The sequence below is a fragment of the Onychostruthus taczanowskii genome, unplaced genomic scaffold (genome assembly GCF_017590055.1).
Source record: "Onychostruthus taczanowskii isolate IOZ18803 unplaced genomic scaffold, ASM1759005v1 scaffold65, whole genome shotgun sequence".
Classification (NCBI taxonomy): Eukaryota; Metazoa; Chordata; class Aves; order Passeriformes; family Passeridae; genus Onychostruthus; species Onychostruthus taczanowskii.
In genome coordinates, this window is record NW_024504233.1 from 3,649,344 (window position 1) to 3,664,060 (window position 14,717).

Sequence of the window (14,717 nt, forward strand, 5' to 3'; positions counted from 1 at the left end):
TTACTTTTTTGCCAGATTTGTAGAACCATTTTTTCATAATGTGTGTCTAGGCTTTAAAGGCAGTTATTTGTATATTAGGACAGCATCACATGAATGCAGGACAGGAAGTTGATCCTGGCGAGGCTGGGATACAGTTCATGTTCTCCTTGGTAGCTGGTGCAGTGCTGTGTTTTGGATGGAGCATAAGAAGAATGTTGGTAACACACTGATGGCTTCAGTGGTTGCTGAGCCTCCCACAAGACCACAGCCTCCTCTCAGGCATCCCCCTACTCTGGCATGGAGCTCCTGCAGGTGGAATGCTGCATCCCTATGGCCCTCCATGGGCTGCAGAGTCACAGCTGCCTCACCATGGTCTTCTCCACAGGCTGCAGAGGAATCTCAGTTCCTGCTCCTGGAATGCCTCCTGCCTCTCCTTGACTGCCTCTTGATGTCTGCTGTTCCTCTCACATATTCTCACCTTGCTGTTCTCTGGCCACAATTACAACTGCACAACTTTTTCTTTATTCTTAAATCTGCTATCACAGAGGCATTACCACCATTTCTAATTGGCCCAGCCTTGGCCAGCATCATCTCCATCTTTGGAGCCACCAGGGATTGGTTTTGCCAGACATGGAGGAAGCTTCTAGCAGCTTCTCACAGAAGCCGCCCCTATAGCCCCCCCCACCCCCCAAATATACTATTTGGTAGTATATTTGCTACCAAAACCCAGGCCATGCAGACCCAGTACAGCTGGTTTCAGCCTCTGCCTCCCAAACCTTGTGAAACCTCTGTTTTAGCAGATACACCCAAGAGATCAGTGAATTAACCTGTTTGCCCTCAACTGCTTTTCAGTGTTTGGCTCATCAGTGTAGGGTAGAAACAGTTTGATCTTGTCTATTAATTATGCAAATAACTGCATAGATGCCTATGTGCTTCCTGTGGAAGGAAGTCGAAGGAGAAGGTGGGGTTTGTGTATGAAAGTACAGGACACTCCTTTTCTTTCCTTTTTTCTTTTCCCAGAGCACTATGTTAATGGAAACAATAAGAAAAAACAGCTGCCTGGGAGAGTCTGTAACAAACTGCTATATAAACAACCTTCTGATAATGAATTGCTGAAGTCCAACTACATTCAAATTGTGAAAACTAAGGACTTCAGAAGGAAGGTAAGTTATTTTATGGCTCATATTTTTCATGCAGGTAACACATCTGCCTAGCAAAGCCACAGAAACATTGGGGAGAAACAGACTGGAGATACAGTGGCCTTATGTACAAGAACAAGAAGTTTCCCTAACAGAACAGAAAGTGTGCTTCTCAAAATAGCTGGCATTTGTTAACAGGCTAAGAGCTGTGCATTCTGTGTGCCTCAATGAGCATATAAAAAGAATTGATTCATCTCTGAGAAATTGATGACACTTGCTAAAAATAAATGTTTAATATCTCAAAAATGTATACACAATGTAAGCTCTATCTGTGCTCACAGGATGTTCTGATATTTTCACTGTTTTTTCTTTAGCAATTATATCAGTAGCTTATGTAGAAAAACAACATCAAAAATAGCTAACTCACCAAACCACAAATACTATCTCTTTCTGTCTGGTAATAAGAGCTAATTCCAGTATTACTACCTTTCACTCAACTTAGGCATTTGTTTCACTGATTTTCCTTTTTCTTCTTTTGTAAATGTTGCTTCTGTCACCTGCTAGACTCAAACAAGAGTAGGGAACATCATTATGGCACGTTAGATTATAAAAGCCTTCAAGAAGGCGTGAAAAAATATTTTATAAACAATAAAAAGATAGCAACTTGTTTTTACAACATCTGTAATCTTAGGAAAGTTCAAAAAAAGAATAGTTGAAATACCAAATTAAAACAAAATCCTTAAGCGTTAAGATTAATGATGTAATTCTTGATGAAAATTTACCAAAACCAGAAGAACATGCACAACAGGAACAAACTGTACTGTACATTTACAATACAGAAATTTCAGTGTTTCCTGCTGAAATCGAACTGCTAGAATGATGTGGAACAGCTTTTTACCAGCACAGTAATGACAGGAAACTGAGAATACTGTGCTGAAAAGAAATTTAAAATTGGAGGAGGAAATTCTTATTAAAAAGGTGGGGATTTGCATGTGTGCCTGACAAAGAAGACGTGGTATGTACAATCTGGTAAAAGACTAACAGAAATTACCATACAGCTATGATCATCAAAAAATAATCTCAGAGTACCTAAACAAATTTTGATGGGTTTTCACCGAAAATAATATTTTTAACTGTTTTTCCAGCATATGCTGCAGCTCCATATATAAAAATATGTATATTACATATATATATTTGTGTATTAGAAAATTGATTTTTGTTTACATATCTCTTTTGAAAAGCCACTGAGGAGTTAAAAACATGTCCCTCTGCAACTTCCTGAACAACATACTTTTTAAAATAAAGTCTCTGAGAACTGAGATCTGAGTAAGCAGCAGTTCCTTGAGATCCACACTAATATAAAAACACCTAAACAGGCTTTATGCAATTATTCATGTGTTAGGATTAGCTATGGTTGGCCCTTGATTTTCCTGTGGAAACTGACATTCCTGTCCTGTATCAGGTGTTCTCAAACCAAACCAGTACCAAACTTGGAGTCTTTATGGATAACACAAAGCAAGAATAATTCCAGACTATCATCAGCACATTTTCTTTTACTGCAGAAATGTGGTGTGATTAAAGAGATTTAAGACAGTCCTACCTTTTACATGTGGTAAGAGTGCTTTCCCTGGGAAATTTCATTGGTAAAATTATTCAGATGGCACTTTAGTCATAATGTAATTACAGCATCAGAGTGGAGGATGCCCAAGGTGCAGTGTTTGGAACAGGAGGCCAGACCATTCCTCATCTTGCTGCTCCTTGCTATGTGAACATGAAAAGTTGCTTAACCTTTACAGTTTAGCTTACCCTGCAAAGGCTATGGGTTTACATGCAGCTAAGCAAAGGTACTAACTGTACCACCTCACCTGTCTCTCATTTTCTCCCAGTTTTATAGTACATGAGTAAACCTGCCAGAAAGCAACAAAAATTACATTGTTCATTTAGGTGGTTTTCAGCTTTATACACACATGCACTGGAATTCTTATAAAATATAATTACCTTATATGTTGGGATGATAAACAATTATGTTACCTTCCTAAGCTCATTAAGAGGCTGCTGTAAAATGTGATGCAGTAATGTTATGAAGGAAAAGAACAAATTTTAACTTAAGTACCATTGGAGCAAGGAAAGGAAATAAGGGGTCATACTTCTGCTTTTCTGTTGAGACAGAATAGGAAAGGAAATGCAGCAAGGAAGTCAAGTGCAAGATAAAGTTGTGGCAGCATACAGCACTTGGCAGAGGCTCCTGCCCCTGCCCAAGGGGACTCAGAAGCCAAGGAGATGGTTACTTCAGCACTGGAGTGTGGTGTGTGGTGTAGTACTGGCTCTGCCTTGCTCTGCTTAGTAGAACTACAGACTTGCTCTGCTGCAAATTCTGGTACTTCTGTTGCTTCAAAATTTTTATCCCAAAAAGAGAGGAGATGTGCTGAATGACACTGGAAAGTCTGGGATTGGAGCAAAGCAGGCAATGACACGTAAGCAAAAAAGGCAATAAGGAGGAGAATCTGGGGCATATACTCCTCAATCAGCATTCTGCATCCCACACCACCAGTGGGACCAGGAGGATGATGAGATGGGATGCTTAAGGAAGTGAAACCTCTAATGAAAAATCATCAAAACCAAGTTTCTCACCTTCCTTATAATTTCTTGTTTTTCCCACAGCAGCTGCAGTCAGAGGGTATATTTACATAGACCTTTGCATTCCAAGTATGCTGGAAACACAAACGTTAATAATTGTATTGATATTCTACAAATTTATTATGAACATCATCAATGAACTGCAAAAAAATTTTTCAACAAATGTGCTATTTGGTGGGTTATATAGTATTATTTATTTGTGCAAATTGTCAATTTGTGAATGCTTGGGAGAGAAGCTTTCAAGGAGGAACACTCATTTTACACATGGACTTCTCGTTCCTTTAGATGCTCTAGGCTTCTTTTATACATGGGAAACCAAAACCCTGTGTGTTGTGTTGGAGATACTGAGCATGTCCCCAGTGTAAGGCTGTATTTGGCTGACATTGTTTTATTATTTAAAATAAGCATGTAAAACTAGCTCCAGTAGTTGCATCTGTATCCCATGGACTTGGATGACATTCAGCATGCACTTTAATGAACACTGGAATTTTTTTTTCAATGATTATGTTGGATGGATTGAGTCTTCTGCTTTTTGTCAATGGAATTTTATACAAGTGCAGGAATTTAGGTTTTGTTAATGTGATGGTCAGTTTATTTAACATGATGGTCAAGCATATACAAGTGCTAAGGATTTTCTTTTTTATTATCTGTGGTTTAGAATTTTCTCTGTGTGAAATAACAAGGACATGCTTGCAGCCACTTGGAGAAGTATTTCAATCTTGCCTTCCATTCTGATATCACAGGTTTCAAAATGAGAAGTTTTCCTTTATCAGCTTGACAAGTCACATTGCTAACTAAAATAGCGAACTGAAATACTGCCAAGACATTTAAAAAATACACATTTCTTTTTTTAAAGACAGCTATCCTGGTACCACAGTTCTAGAGCAGTTTTATATAGAAGGAGTAATATAAAAATTGAATTGTGAGATGATACCATTTGACAGTTACATTGGTATTTTAGGTATTTCTCTCAGTCATAGAGGCTAAAATGGGGAGTCATTTTTAATGTATAGTTTGAAGAACATTACTAGTGTGGCCACAAATGTCAGATCTTAGAACCATGCCTACACATTATCCCCTTTTGGATGGGGAAAAAGGAGAGAGAGAAAGGAATAGAAAATTGAGACTATATGCAGTAGAATAAAAACTAATTCCTGTGGGCTTTTAGGAACATAAAAGAAAGAACAATGTAAACAAGTGGAGATGAATTATAGCCGATTTAATGATAAGCTGAACTGGTATTTGAAAACAGTAATCCTGAAGACAAATAACATTTTGTGCTTCAAATGCTAAAAGCAGTGTATCACACAGGAAGAAATGCTGCATATCTGGGAAAGGCAGACACTAAAAATAATCTAGGTTATCTAGGGGGATCAGATCCCAACAAGAGAACAAGCTCATCTACAAATTTATGAACTTTCAGGAAATATAGCAAAGAATAAACATTAGAAAAGCCTGACTCTAATGGAAGTCTAAAGTGGGGTTTGAGAATTCAAGTGCTCATCTGTGCAGTGTTACATAATAAGAACAATAGGTGATTTCATATCCCACTTCTTTAAATCTCAACCATGTATTACTGTGGTAACCTGTGCTGTGCTACTGAAAATTGTTGTTAGCATGTTCCTACTGGTAATACAATTAAATGTTGAGGGAAAACATAAACTACATGAAAAATGAAACCTTTCCACAATAAGGAACCAAAAGGCCAAGTGGCAGAAGTCCCCAGACTGGAATATTAAAACCCAGACTGAGCAGAACACCAGAACGCTGTGCAATCGCTTGCTAGAAACTAGGAAGTAACAGGATTCAGGCCCTGACCATTTCTAGCCTCTGTGACATTAAACCAAGGTTGCAAAGAACACCTACCATTTTAGCTATTCCTAATGCCAGCTTCAGCTTAGGACACTGACAACTCCAACAAGGTTCACATTTCTACTGTAGCATTTAAAGAGGAGTCTGCAAAAGATGGCAATTGCTGATTGAGAAGTTTCTGTGGTACACAATATCAGAGTGGTTGGAAGCACCTTAAAGCTCATCTTGTTCCAAACCCTGCCACAGGCAGGGACAAGTTCCACTAGACCAGGTTCCTTCAAGCCCTGTCCAGTCTACCTTGGACATTTCCAATTTACACTTATTTTCTAGCTCATAGTAAAGCTCTTGCTAAGTCAAAGGTGCTCTTTGTAAATATCCTGATCTTTTGTGTTCATAAGATCTCTGTGACTGTGGCTAGAAAACTCAGTTTTCAGAAATTAATAGCTTTTCTTAATACTTAATATTTTATTTAAACACTGATCCTTGATACATATCAAGGTTGTTTTGGTGGAAAAGCCTAAATAATAGAGATTATTTCTTTAGTAAAACAGATAGAATTAACACTTTTAGTTACTAGCACATTTCTTGTAAAGTTAATGAAAATCTGTCCATGGTCAGTACAAGAGTCAGAAATAGGAGCTGAAGAGTAACCTTGCCCTGTGTAGTTTTTCCCTGTGTGTAGGAATTTCTGTCTTCTGTCTACATGTCACAACCCAGTTTTCTTTTGCAGGCCTGCTCTCTCAAGTCCCTGGCTCTGGGCATGGCTACTTGTAATTTGACAATGTCCTATTTATATTGTATTTCCAGGTCATGCAATGCTGCACTTCAGATGTTGGACTGACATTAATACACTGGGTGCTCCTCAGTGTTATACACAGAAAATAGAAAAGCAGTGATTCCCTGCACAGCATCCTGCACAATGGCATCACAGCAGGATTGATCCCACAGAGCCTCTAGCTGGACATATATATGATAAAATAGATGGGCAATGAAACAGGACCACTGAATACTATTTTTGGTCTTTAATTTAAATATACTTTCCTTAGTATTTTATACCATATAATGTTTCATGTTCTCATAAACAGGCATCACGTGGATGTGCCTTGAAATATCCTGATGCTAAATAACTACCTCTTGTAACAATTTAAAACTGTCAATCAGTACGTGCTTAGTAAATGCTGCAATTCGAGTGACAGCAAGACATTCTGTAATTGCGTTTTAAATTTTCTTCTGTATGCCAATTAGTTCTGAATGTGATACAGGAAAGCTTGGAGAGTCCCCAAACATCTTACCTGTGGTGTTGGTTAAAGCTAAGGATGATTTGTGTCCTGCAGCACACAAAGCTACGGGGGACCTTCTCCAGTACCGAATCCATCTCTACGCCTTCACTTGGGACTGGCGGGCAAAACCCCGAAAGCTTTGCCCTGCACGGCCACGTAGGAGGGAACTTAATTTGCGTTATTTTTCGCCGAAGTCAGAAAAGTAACCGGCTTGAGGCAATAAGTTGTGATGGTATGAGTCAACCGCAGGGTCCACCAACAGAGGTTCCTGAGGGAGAGAAAATGGCGGGCGGGGGCCCACAGCAAGCTCCCAAAACACAGAGCGCTCCCCAAGAGCCACTCCTGGTGTGAAAAGCCTCGACCTCCACCCCCGAGCCCGCTATCTATGACAACAGGAGCTGAGAGGGGGAAGAAACCCCCACCTGAAAGGAGGAAGGCATCCATCTGACATTGGAGACCGTCCCTGACGGAGCGCGAGGTACCCTGCCCGAGACGGGCGATAGTTCCCCTGCCCTGCCCTCACGGGCTCCAGGCCGTGACTCGGCTATTTCTCCCCGTCCCGTCCCGTCGCGTCCCGGTTGCGGGGGAAGGCGGGCGCAGGAAGGGGCGGGTGGTGCGGAGAGGGAGGGAGGGAGGGAGGTGGGCGGTGAGAGAAGCAGTCGACGCACAAGATGGCCGCTGCCGGAGTGGCAGCGGGGCGGCGGCGGGCGATGGCGGCGCTGCCCCGGGGCCCGCGTGTACTACTGGAGGAGCAGCAGCAGGGCGCTGTGGCAGCCCCGGTGTGCCGGAGCTGAGGGGGCCGGTGGGCGCTGCAGGAAGCCCGGCCCGCGTGGTGAGTGCGCTGCCTCTGCCGCGGGGTGCGGGGAACAATAGGGCGGGAGAGCTCTGCCCGCCTTGCCGAGAAAGGAGGCGGAGGGGCGGGCGCTGGGACGAGATGGTCTCCAGAGGTGCTTTCTACTTCTAACAATTCCGTGACTTTGTGCCTCGCCGGGCCTCAGGCTCCTGCCGGGGTCGATTTCCGAACGCCTCGGGCAGGCGGGGAGGGACCGCGGTTCGCTGTGCCCGATGGGGGGGGAGGCGGAGAGCGACTGGGTCCGGCTGGGGGTGGGGAGAGGCGGCATCGCCTCAGGCTGCGGCGGCCGAGGGACAGGCGGCTTTTGTGTGCCCCCTCTGCCTGTTGTTGTTTTTTCCAGGGGCTCTGCCTGCCTCTCCTTGAGAAAATTCGTCCCTCTGTCGCGTTGAACAGCAGAGACGGAGGGAAATTAATGATAGAGCCCTACCCGTCCCCGGGACACCTCTCCGCCCTGGGTTGTGGCTCTTTTGTCTGTCGTGCCTGAGGGAAGAGCGAGGTGGCCGCGGCTGCCGCTGCATGGGGACAGACCATGGTGAAACCGCACAGGATCTCCCTGACTTGCACTAGTTTTTCCACCCTGGCATTGTTTTGGCTGTTGGATTACACCCACAGAGTGGGTAGGGTTTCATGCCGGGGGTGCGGTGTTGGTGTAGCTGGGATTTAATTTGCTTTGATGGTTGGGAATGTCCTGGTGTCAGGTTTTGTCTTCAAAAGCCATTGTGAGGTCTGTCTTGTTTTAAAGCAAGGAACTGAGGCAGGCTTTGGTTTTTTTCCCCTAGGAACTGGGAATGTTTTGTTTACCTCTGCACGCCTTTTTGTCCAGAGTGTATATCTTATTTTTATACATTTTAGTCAAGTATGCGTGACAAATCGTTGGTTCCTCCAGCAGAAGCTACAGTTTTCTGTGGTTTTTTTGCCATATTGAAAATGGCTGAAGTGGGAGAAAAAATTAAAAATGTGCAAAAATAATTAAAAGGTTCAAAGTAACCTGGATTGCAGCTGAGCTGCTTTAATCATTGTAACTGGTGTAGCAATGCTGTCATTTAATGACTGTTGGAATATAAATGCAGTATTTCTACTCTATTCACGTTATTTGGTTATAGAATTGTGAGATAATACAGGAATACTCTGAGGCAGAAGTTAATGTATTCCTAAACTTGCATTTTCTTACTTCTTTCAGGCTTATGAGGATGTGGAGGTGGTTAATTTTGTCAGCTATAAATGTCTGTATTGCTGCGTTTGAAGTCAATGAAGCTAATGTGGGACTTCATGGCTGTATAAATAACCTGTGTTCAGGAGCAGTTGGCACATTATTGCCGGTTTCTAAGCTTCACCAGGAGCTCCATGGCTTTCTTCAGTGCATTGATACACAAGGTTGATAATGAAGTTATGGTTCCCACTAACATAAATAGAAGCAGACGTTATCAGGCACGTTTTCCTTTCCCAGTGATAGCTTGTGGCTTTGCCTTCCTGTCCTAGAAAAGGATCTGTCAAAGCAGACAGCTTGACAGGCTGCTTGGAGGGGAATTTAGAAAGGCAGGTACCATCAGAGCAGTCTGTTTTGACAACCAGAGACTTGAGTTTGTCAATCACTTATGAGCAGCAGGAACCTTCATTGACATAAGTGGGAAGTAACTTGTATGGTTTCTGGTGTTTTGTTGTTTGTTTTTGTGAGGTTTTTTTGGTCAGTTTTGTATCCAAACTAGCTTAGTTTAAAGCGAAATATTTTAGAAATTTCTGATGGGATTGTTGTGTACTGATAATTTAAAATCTAATGTTCCAGTGAACAGATGAACATATGAATCTGGAAATTGCAGACATTAATATCACACAGTTTAATTTAGGGGCATCTTGAGGCATGTATTATTATATAAAAGTGCTCATGCTAAAGCTGAAGAGAAATGAGCAGGAATGCTTTTGGAAACTTCTGACGTGTTGCCAATGATTCACCAGCAATCTGGGTGGAGCCATTATCAATCTTGTTGAATTAAGCTTCACAGAAGTTGAGATTCAGTGAGTATATAATAAAATAATGCTTTAATTACTTTGTATGGGGTTCAGAAGTCTTGGGTGGCACTGATGCTGGCTAGCTTTTGTAGTGATGACAAAAACTGACATCCCATTTAATTAGGGTCTCTGTCTCTTAACTAGTGCTGTAAAAGGTTGTTTCATGATACTTAGGAAATATGTAGTGATATGAAGGATAATTACCTTTTTTTCTTCTTCTTTTTTTAATTCTTAACCAATAATTACAGTTTACATGCTGGATACCTGGGGAAAAAAAAATGTTTCAGCTATTTGAAAGAACTTGTGGAGTCATAGCTTTCCAATGGTATGACATGTAAAGCTGAATTAGAAGGAAAGAACTCACCTGCATGTAGGTTCCCAAACTTCCCAGGAATCTCAGAACAGAGATGCAGAAGCCACTATAAGGTATCTTTTAAGCAGGTGACCTTTATAAAACTTTGTATTTTTTTGCAAACCTACTCATTGTTTAAAATTCCTCTCCCACCATGGATTCATGGAATCATTTTGCAGATGAAAGTCTGTGTGGGTTTGTGGTGGTTTTTCCCACACCCAGTAAATCAGGTTGTTTGCTGGAGCATCCCAAGTAACATTGGCTGGTGGGCCAGAAAAAACAAATCTCTGACTCACAGTACAAGGCAGATAAAACATAGGGGAATTAGTAGTTTGAAGTTAATGTCTTGGACTGTACTAGGTAACAAATGGGAGACCATTATCATACAGGAATAAAGATATAATATGCTGCTATTGTGAAAGATTATTATATAAACACACTGCACCAACTGAAATTTCAGTGTGACCTTCAAGATTCCATGGAGGCTCTGTTACAGTAATGTGGTCTAGGGACTCTGCTAGCTGAGAAAGAAAACCACAAATGTTTACTTATGTTATATTACTTTCCTTTCTGAGCACAGGTTCCACAGTGTGCCCAGAATTAGGTGCAGTTCCCATCACTGAGGCTGACCCTTGTTTTGCTGCAGAAGTACATCTCTTGATAATGACTTTTTGCATCAGTCTCATTTTCTTCATTACCAGTGTGGTTAAAATTGAAATGGTATTAGATTTCCACAGGCTAACTGATTTCCTAATGAAGCTTTTTATTTGTGGAAATGGGTTAATGGGCAAGAAGGTGCAAAAGTCCTGTCGGCTTATTATAAATAGATTTTTCTGATCTAAAAATAACTTTTGGTTAGAGTGCTTGAGGAAACAGCTTTCCTTTTACTGCATGGTAGCATCATATTTGGTGCTATCAGCTGGAGAAGAAAGAGATTTTGGTGATAGAAATAGCAAGAATTCTAAATAATTTACTGTAAATGTGTGTTGTCAGGGGCAGTGCCAGTTGTGCACTGCTCTGTGTTAGAAAGTGTAGAGGGGTGTTTCATGCAGGTATCATGGGTGTGCTGGCCTCACATTGAGATTACTTTCGAGGGTTGTTTTGACACACAAAAGGATTCTTTTTTTTCTGCTGCATAAAAATGGAAGATGCGCAGTTCAACTGAAAAGTTGTGGAAGTGTTGCTGGAGGAGCAGATCTTTCACTTGCTTCACATAGATTGTGACAGAGTTGCCATGTAGTTTGATACAAAGAACACAGAAGAGAGTGTTTGTGTCAGGGAACACTGCGGTGAGTCTGGAATTCAGTATTACAGAAGCGGGAGGGTTTATTGACAGTTATGCCTTCCAGCCATGGTCACTAAAGCCACCATAAGGACATGTTGTTCTTGCCTCTTGCTGAATAGACCCCTCTCACTACAGATTGCTTGCAAAACCACTTTTTGAAATATTCATTTTCAATTACTGATTTTCTGGTGCTTGTGGTGTGCATATTATATTGATCTGAGACAAGACTACTTCAGGTACAAGAGAACTAAAGAATCAAAGTGTTTGGTGTAGCTGAAGTGTGCTAGGCTGGGAAAATGAGATCTCGCAGGTGGTTCCTTATTTCTTTTAGTTTGTTTTTTGTTTTGACGTGGAAAGTCTGGTTGGTCTCATCTCTCTATTGTTCCAGTTTAATAAGTTTAATAGGTGTTTTTAAAGTGTCTAATTAAATACTCTTTCAAAGCAGGCTGTTAATCTTAAATAAAAATCTGGACGTTCCAAATGTAATTATTTTTCAGGATGCTTCCGTGTTTACTAGACCCTGTGAGGATAAGCTTTGAAAGTTGAGGTATGGTTGCTTTTAAACCTGTTGTTAACAAAATGCTGGTTGATCAGCTGATGGGAGCAGGAGTGTTTATAGCTTGGATCTAAAGGTCTTCTCAGCACTTTCTCCTGAACTCATTTTGAGCACTTTCTTTAGTTCAGATAGTGAGCAAGTTGGAAGGGTTTTCAACTACAACTTTTAACTTCCTTGCTAGGAAGGAGACATCTACTAGAGTGGCAGGAATCTCACCTCTTTGCTGTGAATTGGAGGTTTTCAGAGACTTGCAACTAAATATTTTTGATAAATTGTGTCAGCCAGTGTTGGTCCCCAGCTCAAAATGAAGTGCTCTCTTTAGGGCAAAATGAGTAAGGTTCAGGGAAGGTATTACAAAGGGAATTAATTGAAATTCACGCCACGGAGGATGGTCTTAATTACTTGCTTGTTAATGGACCAAGTTCTGTGGAACGCTCCCGGTGTTTGGTAGCATTTAACTTTCTGTGTGCTTTGTCTTTAGAGTAAACGTTTCTCATAATGACATGGCACTCTTCACTTTCTCTAGCAACTGTGTTTGAATTAGTAACTTCTCTGTGTCTTACTACAGTCACTGTGTAATATAAATGCCCTTGAAAAGTGACTGAAATAAAACTGTTACTGTTGACTTACTTTTCCTGTAAGTCACATTCTTTCATCTTGTTCTCCTTCCACCTCCATTCCTTTTGTTACCACTTCAGAATGGAAGTGCTTGAGGTGCTATTTGATGTTAGAGCAACAAATGGAACTGTTAGGGCTTTATTATCCAGCCACTCACAGTACAGCAAGATAAAGTGTTTTGTCCTGTGTGGTTTGGTTTTTTTTTCAATTCTGTGCTAAGATGCAAGAACTGAAGGAGAGACCTTGAAATTAATGGAAACCAAATTGTAAAGCAAATTGTAGAAAGTGAGTTTGATTAGCTTATGTGGCATTCCTCAGTTGTGGCATGTTGCATAAACATTATTTAATGACCATTAATGATTCTGGCAGTTATGCAGGCCTAATGATAATTAAATCTTACCTTTCTGGATATAAACTGTTCTCTGGGAGGCTTAGTAGAAAAAGTTCCCCTGCCTTTATAAGTGATCATTAGGCTAATGAAATCTTGAAAAATCTGCTTATGAATCCAGTGAAGCAATCATCTCTGTTTGTAGTGTGTCACAATTTAAAATTCCTATTTCATTGTGCGAAAATCAAGCTTGGGTTTTGTGCCACAGATTGAGATGGTTTGAGGAAATAGCAACATGCTGTCCTGCTTTTCAATCTGTGTATGGAAGGAAGAGCAGGAATTGTGAAGCAAATCTCAGCCCCAACCCTCTGCAAATGAAAAATCTTCACAGCTATGTATGATGTTGCATATGTGTTTCTTGAGCTCTGCTGCAGCAATTGTTTGTTTAACATAGCATCTGGGAAGTTGGTTCTAGACATGTCTCAGGGGCTTCATACCAAATCACCAGTCCCCTAATGAACTAATTAATCACATTGGAAAGATCTTGATAAATAGCTGTTTATCATCATGCAGAAATTGTCACTAGCACCTGCATTGTTGTTAATTATTGTAAGGGTAGACAAAATCCAGAAAGTTTTGGAAGCTGGAAAATGGCTTGCTCTTATTTAGCAGCTCTGAAGGACAGTAATTCTTGGTCTTGCTTGCTTTGAAGGGATGTGGATTTTGGATCAAAAATAGATGAGAACAGGGCAAAGTCTCATAAATTAGTAAAGCAATTACAAGGAAATAACACTCTCTGATCTACCTTTCCAGACTTGAAATAACTTTTCTCTAAGGAGCCTTTATCTCTTTGCTTGCTAAAGTGCTCTGTTTTCTTTGTAGTACTTTTTTTTTTCCTTGATGCATGTTGTCTTTACCTCTCCTGTTCTCTTTAATGATCTTTCATTCTTTGGTTTTCCCTATTTTTCTTCTATTTTTTTTTTCATTTAACTTTTTTCTGCTCTGAGCCACTCATCAATTCAGCCAGCTAATGCAGGTAAGAGAGATGGCTTATTGCCTCTTAGTTTCATTGCTTTATAGTTCAGAGTTGCAGAATAGGTGGTTTGGATAATGGAGCAACCTTTGTTCTTAGAATTTACTGAGGACTGTTGAAACATCACTGCTTCCTCTGGAACTGATGAGAAGTTAGGGAGCATTGTGACTACCTTGTTGTTGTAAATTTGAAGGGAGACGTGGAGAAAGATAAAAATAAGTTAGGCTAAACTGGCCTGATGAGATGGACTGAGTTAGTTAAACCAAAGGCACTCAGGCTGTCCTTCCTGTTTTATGAGTCATTCTGCCATTTAATTGTGTTAGAAGGCCTCCTGTAGAATTAATTAAAAAGGAGACCTTATTAGTGCTGCAAAAACCTATAGTCAAATTGAATTTTAGTCTTCATTGTTTAAACCAGGATTTATGGATAGAAGTTGACACTGTAACTTCTTTGTAAGTGAATCATAACAGTGGAAAGAAAATGTTATTCAGGGCAGTGAGAATTGCTTAAACTTTGGTTGTTTGGGGTAGACCAGACTATTTAAAACGTAACTGTTTGTTGCCAGCTATTGTCAGAATCTACTGAAGAGATGTGAGCTGGCAGGATTATCTTCTGGACTTTCTAACCTGTGTGTGGATTGTTAGTTTCCTGTACTTGTGTGCTGTAATAAATCATGCTAGCTGAATATACCTCATTCTTGCTACCTTTTAATGCTGCTTGTCCACTCTTTTGTAGTTTTTACAAAGCCATTTCTTGGTTTGAAGACATCTCACTTTGATTCCATCTGGTTTTGTCTCCTGAACATTTTATTCCATTTTAAGGATGCATTTGTGTTAAG

The 14,717-nt window shown here is 40.6% G+C and overlaps 2 protein-coding genes across 3 annotated transcripts in view; one reads left to right on the forward strand and one right to left on the reverse strand.

Annotated features, from left to right (window-relative positions):
* The window catches only part of RO60 (Ro60, Y RNA binding protein), a 44,758-nt gene extending 37,340 nt beyond the window's left edge, over positions 1-7,418 (reverse strand). For both annotated transcript variants that reach the window (XR_005953851.1, XM_041420725.1), the window contains exons 1-2: positions 7,270-7,418; positions 6,860-7,115 (exon numbers count right to left, since the gene is read on the reverse strand). The gene's annotated coding sequence lies outside the window, so the exon portion shown is untranslated. The remainder of the gene's footprint in view (positions 1-6,859; positions 7,116-7,269) is intronic.
* An 88-nt stretch (positions 7,419-7,506) lies between these two features.
* RC3H1 (ring finger and CCCH-type domains 1) overlaps positions 7,507-14,717 on the forward strand; it is a 61,618-nt gene continuing 54,407 nt past the window's right edge. The window contains exon 1 of the mRNA XM_041420667.1: positions 7,507-7,679. The gene's annotated coding sequence lies outside the window, so the exon portion shown is untranslated. The remainder of the gene's footprint in view (positions 7,680-14,717) is intronic.